Source organism: Trachemys scripta, unplaced genomic scaffold (genome assembly GCF_013100865.1).
Source record: "Trachemys scripta elegans isolate TJP31775 unplaced genomic scaffold, CAS_Tse_1.0 scaffold_28, whole genome shotgun sequence".
NCBI classification, from domain to species: domain Eukaryota; kingdom Metazoa; phylum Chordata; order Testudines; family Emydidae; genus Trachemys; species Trachemys scripta.
Window position 1 is genome coordinate 2,100,136 of NW_023260513.1, and position 8,047 is coordinate 2,108,182.

The 8,047-nt window shown below is 50.3% G+C and overlaps 1 pseudogene; it reads right to left on the reverse strand.

The window, feature by feature from the left end:
• Positions 1–975: 975 nt before the first annotated feature.
• LOC117870477 lies at positions 976–7,531 on the reverse strand (annotated as a pseudogene).
• Between the last annotated feature and the right edge of the window lie 516 nt (positions 7,532–8,047).

Consider the following 8,047-nt stretch of genomic DNA (forward strand, 5'->3'; position numbering starts at 1 on the left):
CCTCCTGCTTTGTCCTTGAGGGCTTGTAGCAGGCGCTGTTCCAGCGTGGGGAATTCATGGGCATCCATAAGGCCAGGGCCCACAGGGGAGACTGTTCATCTAAAGCAAGTTGCATAGCTGCTTTTATCACCATCTCTTGGGGCGGCGGCGGGGGGGGGGAAGAGAGAGAGAATTCACCCACAAGCAGGCTCTGGCAGGGAACACTATTGCTTCCTATTCTTACACTTCAGTCTTAGGCTTTGCTTATCTCTTCACTTGTTTACCCAGTTAAGTGGCTGCAAGCCAGCCTGGGTCAAAGCCAGTTCACTACTAGCTCCCCCCAAACCAGTCTGTAACAGCCCAAGGTAACCTGTGGTCAGCCGCACCAGCGCTGTCACTGGTGGTCAGCCCCACCTCTTAAGCTGAGCCTTCCCAGAGCAGATCTGTCTCTCTGTGCAGTTGGGTGTAGTCCTGCCTGTATGCTTGGCTGGAAAAGGCTGGGGAGCCCAGGCTAGCAGAATATAGTCTGACTTAGTGACAACCCTTTTAAAAATGTTGTTTTCATTCAACATTTCATTTCAAAAATTACGTTGACTGAACTTGCAGTTTTAGTTCATTTCAAACCAGATTTTTCTTCTTGTAGTTCAGCCAACAAACTTGAAAATTCTCTTTACTTACCTCTAATTGCCATCATCATAGTCACACTGAGTAGGTGTGGATTATCTAGCAGGGGTAGGTAACCTATGGCACGTGTGCCGAAGGCGGCATGCGAGCTGATTTTCAGTGGCACTCACACTGCCTGGGTCTTGGCCACAGGTCCAGGGGGCTCTGCATTTTAATTTAATTTTAAATGAAGCTTCTTAATTATTTTAAAACCCTTATTTACTTTACATACAACAATAGTTTAGTTATATATTATAGACTTAGAAAGAGACCTTCTTCAATCATTAAACTGTATTACTGGCACACGAAACCTTAAATTAGAGTTAATAAAAGAAGACTCGGCACACCACTTCTGAAAGGTTGCTGGGCCACAGATGAAGATTGTGGACCCTGCTACAGGTTTGCCTTACAGGAAATTGAATTTTATCTCTGGCCCTAGAGACTCATGGTTTAAGATCCATGGGTCTCAGGTTTAGCTCCCACTGCTGACCACTTACCCAGGGTCACAATGGTCCAAGTGAAAACCCCCATGCAGTGGGGGCAATATTATATCTAAGCCCCTTATTTAAGTTTGTTTAAACAAAGAGGCCTCGGTTTTATAAAAAGTATGATCCCCCCCCCAGATTTTCACCCTACTTTTGTATCAAATATATACACTTGTTTTATATCATGCAACATATTACAATAAAACACAGACTAATGTATATGCAAAGCTGCCCGTTGAAGTAAAACTATACCCATGTATTAGTCTAGAAAACACACAACAAACAAAACAAAAACCAAACAGGAACTCAAACAAGCTCTGAAGTGCCTGTGCATCTAAACATACAGATGAAATTCTCATCCACCACATACACATTTCAATGGTTTAAAGATTTGACACTCAAAGGGGAAGAAAATTAAAATCTCGATCAGAATGGTTCAGAACACAAAGAAGTAAAATATTTTTAAAAACACCATAAAAAAAATGAAGTTGAGTATATGCACTGCAAATGGTGTGGCATCAAAGTTGACACTCAGGCTGACCAAATTAAAGAACAGTGGGAGAGAAAACGACAAACGAAAACCAATTCAATCTGACCAGGAAATATTTGGAGGAGAAAGAGGTTACTCTGACCCACACAATTAAAGAGGTTGGCTGGAAATAGTTAGTTCTTTGATTTTTGACGAATCGCCAAATGAATTTTCCCCACCCTGCCGAATGTTCTCTCATTTTTGGATTGTTTTCTCATTGGGAAAATGTGGAGTTTGTAAAGTCAGCAAAACAGTTGAACCGTTGCAAGTTGTGTCAGTAAAGCTTTAAGTGACTATGCACTTGCCTGGAAAGATGTGCCAATAGTATTGCCACTCTACTTCTTATTGCACAAAGTTCACACAAGACTTAAAGCTGAAGCAATGAAGATTTTTCCTTCAGGTGTCTTGCCCAGCTCACCTGATGCACATTGCAGTCTCTCATGCAACAGGTGTTTGCAAAATGTAGTTTCTATCATCTTTCGATAGTGGAAGATGTGACCCCTAATAAAGCTTTTCCAGGTCTAGTTCCTATGAGTCCCAAACTTGTGATTCCATGTCATGTCCCTTCCCCATTGTACAGGCATCAGGTTTGCTGCAAATCCAGGATCTTCCTGTGCTGCACCTCGAGCTGCTGACCCCGTTGTCATAAATCACATACGCACAGTCACCTCCTCCTCCTATGGGAAATCTGCAACAGACAGCAGGGGCTGGAGTCAGGGAGGGGCTGGGCATTTCCCCCCCCCCATCATCAGTTACACAGACAGTCATGTCAAGAGAGTCATTTCAGACGCCTCCCTGGCAGAAGAGGGAAAATAAGATTGTAGGAGTCTAATGGTAGGAAACTAGCAGGTATTGCAGGGCAGGAGAAAAGAGATGGGGTGGAGCTGAAAGATGACAGCTGGGGCTTCCAGTTAGATCTTTGTGCTGGGTAAATATTTGGCACAACTCATACTACTCAGCTCTGCCTGATGTTCCCACCTAGACCCAACTTTCTCTCCATGCCCATTTGGCCCAGAGGGGAGAGAATCCAGAGGCCTCTCACATGGCAGCAAGCAGCAGCTTTCTGTGGGAAGGATTGCATCAAACTTCTCCAGGCAGCTGTGGGATTGTCAGAGAGTGCCACAAGCCTGTTTCACACCACACGGTGCTGTTAGTGGAATGAGATTTCTCGCTAGCACCATCCTAGGGAGAGACCCTCAAGTCACCCCAACTATGCAGAAGTGACCCTGTTAGTCTCCATACTACTCTTCAGAAGAGTGAGGGCGTTTAGCTTCCACACAGCCCAATGGGGACGGGAGCTCTGGTTAATGTCCCCTCCAAGGGAGCAGCAGCCTTCCCTGTGTGCAGGATTGCACTGTACTGTAAACCCCTTGGGACAGGGACAATTCAGCCCCAAAAGGGGAGAGATTCCACAGGTCATTCACATGCACACCTGTGTGGCACCTCTCAGAAATTTGTTCTGAGTTTCTATACTGCCTTGCACAATGGGGCCCTGGCCTGGGGCTCCTAAACACTACAGTACCACACTCACACTGCACTAGGGCCTCAAATGCTGCTGGAATATTGGTTTTAATCTATGAAAACCAAAATACTAAACAAGACCCTAGACACATTCCCACACAAAAACAACCTTGGCTAGATAAATTCTTGATGCGTTAGCAGCGGTCAGACACCTGTGATCTAACATTAAGAATGTTATTGGAGGGAAAGTGACTCACTGGTGGTCAAATTTGGTGCCATTGGGCCATCTCCAGGGCTGACCTGGCTCCCTCTGGAGGCCAATCCAACAGTCAGAGAATCCCTTATAGCGCAGCAGGAAATGCTGAAAAATAAGACAAGCCAGATTACATTTAGGCCCCTGAGTGTGGTGCTTGCCTGGCCCTGTGGCCCCCCACCTCAGAAGTTCGAGTTTGGATGGGCCACCTGTAGTTTGCCACCAGCTGAGAGCCCCAGGTCTGATGACAACACCAGTCCAACCCATGTCACAGGGAGGCTGAGAACAAGGGCCAGTCCAATGAGCCAGCTGGGGGCATGAAGACAGGATTTGGTATCAACAGTTCTCCTCTTCATCGGCCCCCTTCTAGGTTTGGAAGGGGTCAGAGGTAGCAAGGGAAGAATCATCAGGAGGACAGCTAGCAGCTCCCTCCTCTGACAGAAGCAGTCAGTGAACTAGTCACCAGCCAAGAATCCCAGTTTGATGGAAGTCCCATCAAACCGGGACCTGCTCAACTCGGAGCCTGGGGACATGTGCAGGACATGGGGGCTGCGCAGAGGCCATCTTTTTACCCCATCTATTTACATGGGCAGACCTGCCCCCTCCTTCTCCAGTCTGGGCAACTTTGGCTTCACTGTCACCTCTGCCCTCCTTGCAAGGCTCCTTCCCAGCAGCTTTGCACATAGCGCCCCCACACCCCCACCTGATCCAGACTAGCAGGAGCTGCTCTGAGGAAGGGCAGAGCTCACTCCTTGCTGAGCCCAAGAGCCTTTGTGCATCCCCTGGCAGGGATACAGAGCTCTCATCCTGTGGAGTCCATGGCTGTGGTGAGCTGCAGAGGCAGGTTCTCCATAGGCAGCCCATTGACCCGGAGCTGATCAGGCCGGCCCAGCCCTACAGAGAGGCAGTCTCCTGTCTGGGGCCCTGGGAAAGAGGGTCAGCTAGGAGTGAGCAATCCCTGACTGCGAGCCCATCTCTAGCCAGGGCTAGGATTCAGCCACCAGAAACAGCGTGAGAGGCAACAGGGCAGTGGCTGGATCCCTGGGGCTGAGCCCAGCCCGATTCCAGCCCTGCTAGGTCCAGTCTGTTGGATAAAGCATCTGCCGCTCTCTCACCTTTTCCTGATCACTGTCGATCCCAGCCAGGGAGGCGCTGAGTGCAGAGCACTGGCTCTGGCTGTAGGTCCAGTTCCCTTCAGTCTCTGAGAAATAATAGCATTTCCCTCGGTATCCGATCCAGCCGTCCGGGCAGCAGGGGGCCCCAGAGCAGCCACAGGTGGTTTAGATTTTTCCACTGACAGAGAAGCAAGTAACACAGAGTCAGAGACTGTCCCCAACCCCCAGCCTGACACTGTATCTGAGTGAATGAGGGGAGAGAATCCCTCAGATCCAGGCTGCAGGCTCCTTACACCCCAGGCAGCTGTGCTGAGGGAGGAAATAGACTATTTGAAACAAGGGATGGGCAACAGACCCCCTTCTCTACAGTGGCTTAGTTTCTAGGGGTCAAATTCACAGAAAGTGCAGCTGACAAGCAACCCAGAGCACAGTGCAGTAACAGCAGATTCACCATGAAGGCGTCGTGCAGGCAGGCAGGGGGAGCATTACCCGATGGCTGGCACAGACTAATAAAGATATAGTTCAATATAATTGAGTGGGGCAGTGGCTCTATTAACTCAGGGACATCCTGCTAACCCAGCTGGCTGCCTCTCCTCCCCAGGCTCTTTGCTTTAGAGATGCACCTTGGGAAGAAAAAGGAATTAGGCCCACATCAGAAACAAAACCCGCTTGCACAGATTAATGCAGACAACAGGCTCCCAGAGAACCTGACAATGGAGACCCAGCCGAACAGAGAAGTGTCTATACCTGTAAGAATTCCAGGGATGTTCCCATCTCCAGCACACACACTCTGAGCTGGGCTGCTCTATGCCAATGGGAGAGAGCCTCCCATCAGCATAATAAAACCACCTCTACCAGAGGCAGTAGGTATGTTGGCAGGAGCTCTCCTGCCAACATAGCACTGTTCTCACTGGCGCTTAGGTCGGTGTAACTTATGGCACTCAGCGGAGTAGCTTATTCACACCTCTGAGTGATGCAAGTCAGTGGCTCTCAACCTTTCCAGATTACTGTACCCCCAAGTTTCTCCTCCCTTAAAAACTACTTGCTTACAACAATCAGACATTTAAAAAAAAAATTACAAAAACATGTTATAGTACACAGACTGAAAAATTGCTGACTTTCTTATTGTGTCTGTCTGAAATTTTAGTTTGTACTGACTTTGTTAGTGCTTTTTATGTAGCCTGTTGTAAAACTAGGCAAATATCTAGATGAGTTGACATACCCCAGGGAAGACCTCTGCATACCCCCAGGGGTACATGTACCCCTGGTTGAGATCTACTAAGTTGTACACATGACCATTTTGGTACAAGCCCTCAGAAAAGTGCTGCAATTCTCCCTGACATAGAGGCCACAAGATGGCACCAGAACCTCAGAAATGGGAACTATGTATGGCAGGGGTGGCCAACCTGAGCCTGAGAAGGAGCCAGAATTTACCAATGTACATTGCCAAAGAGCCACAGTAATACATCAGCAGCCCACCCCTGCCATCAGCACACACCTCCCCTCCCCCACTTCCAGCGCCTCCTGCCAACCGGCAGCCACACGGATCAGCACCTCACCTCCTGCTCCCTCCCAATCAGCCCGTTTCATGGTGTGCAGCAGGCTGAGAGAGAGAGGGGGCGCGGCGGGGGAGGGAGTGTGGACAGGCTCAGGAGAAGGGGTGGAGTGGGGGCAGGGCCTGTGGCAGAGCCAGGGGTTGAGCAGTGAGCACCCCCCGGCACATTTGAAAGTTGGTGTCTGTAGCTCCAGCCCCAGAGTCGGTGCCTATACAAGGAGCCGCATATTATTAAACTTCTGAAGAGCCGCATGTGGCTCTGGAGCCACAGGTTGGCCACCCCGATCTACGGTGTTAAGAGACAGGCGAATTAAAAAGGATTAGCACCAAAAAGTTATCCTTTAAAGCAGGGGTGGGCAAACGTTTCGGGCTGAGAACCACATCTGGGTGGGGGCAAGGGATTGGGGTAGAGGAGGGGTGTATGAGGGGGCTCAGGGAAGGAGGTTGGGGTGCAGGGAGAGAGCTTAGGACAGGGAGTTGGGGGGGGCAGACTGCAGGAGGGGTTTGGGCTCCGGCCCGACACCGCTTACCTAAAGTGGCTCCGGGATGGCAGCGATGTGCACCAGGGCCAGGGCAGGCTCCCTGCCTGCCTGACCTGTCCCCAGCCCTGCACTGCTCCAGGAAGAGCTGCGGCCCTTGGGGGGCGGCGGAGACGGGAAAAAAGGGGGAGGAGGTCCACGGAGGGCTCTGTGTGCACTGCCATTGCCGTGCCTCCAGGTACCTCCCCCAAAAGCTCCCATTAACCGAGAACAGGGAACCGTGTCAAATGGGAGCTGTGGGGGACAACGCCTGGAGACAAGGGCAATGCATGGAGCCCTCTGCCCCCCCTTCCCAGGGACGTGGTGCCGGCTGTTTTTGAGAGCAGTGTGGGGCTCATGGCGCCATGGGGGGCAATCCTGCGGGTCGGATCCAAAACCCTGAGGGGCCGGATCCAGCCTGCAGGCCGTAGTTTGCCCACCCCTGCTTTAAAGAGGTAAATCCCAGTTGAACTCTAACAGCCTTAAGCAAGTGAGTGTCACACACTCAACTCCCACAACTTCCTTTTGGAAACCCCACTTCTGCCTTCTTCCCCCAGTGCAGCAGCAGGGACAGGGTCACACAAACTCCTGGGAAAGCCTCCTGAAGGAAGTCAACCCTTTCAGGGAAGCAGCAGCAACAGGGTCAGCCATGACTAACACCAAGGATAGATCTGAAGGGCCAGTGCAGTTGGCTAATACAAAGGTATACTATGCTGTTTAACAGGTAGGTCAGGACAAACCATTCTAGACCCACTGGATTCACTTGTTAATAACGTCCCTGCCCCCGCAGAAAATCCAGGGGGAGCAGAGACTGGCTGATGCAATTACCTGCTAAAAGTACTGCTAGAGTAATGACGATGATGATGGTAATCAACATAAAAACTGTGACTGCAGCGAGGACGACAGCTGGGACTAGGACTTGACGGGAAGCACATTTCCTGTTAGACCTAGGACCTGAAAGAGACAAAGCCATGAGTGCTTCTGGGGAGCAGACTCATTAATGGTATCGGTGTCTGAGCCACTGTGGAGCAAATATCTATTGTGAATCCCAGGGTTTGGCCCTTCCCCCTCTGGGCACAGACTAACTACAGCTCCCAGTCAGAGAGCTAAACAGTGAAACTTGCTCAGTCCACACTCGCCCAACCAGCTCGTAGTTCAATGGCTCTTAGAACTAGAATAGCAGGTCTCAAACTGTAGGTTCAGACACTGAAATGTCACCCCATTTTAATGGGGTCACCAGGGCTGGCATTAAGACTTGCTGGGGCCGAAGCCCGAGCCCCACCACCTTGGGCGATAGGGCTCAGGCTTTGGCTTCAGCTCTAGCTCTGAATGGCAGGGCTTAGATTACAGCCCCCCACCCGGCACAGCAGGGAGTGGGTGGGCTCAGGGTTTGATCCGCCCTCTGGCATAGTGTAGTAATTTTTGTTGGCAAAAGGGGGTTGTGGTGCAATGAAGTTTGAGAATCGCTGGACTAGAGATACCATTGAAC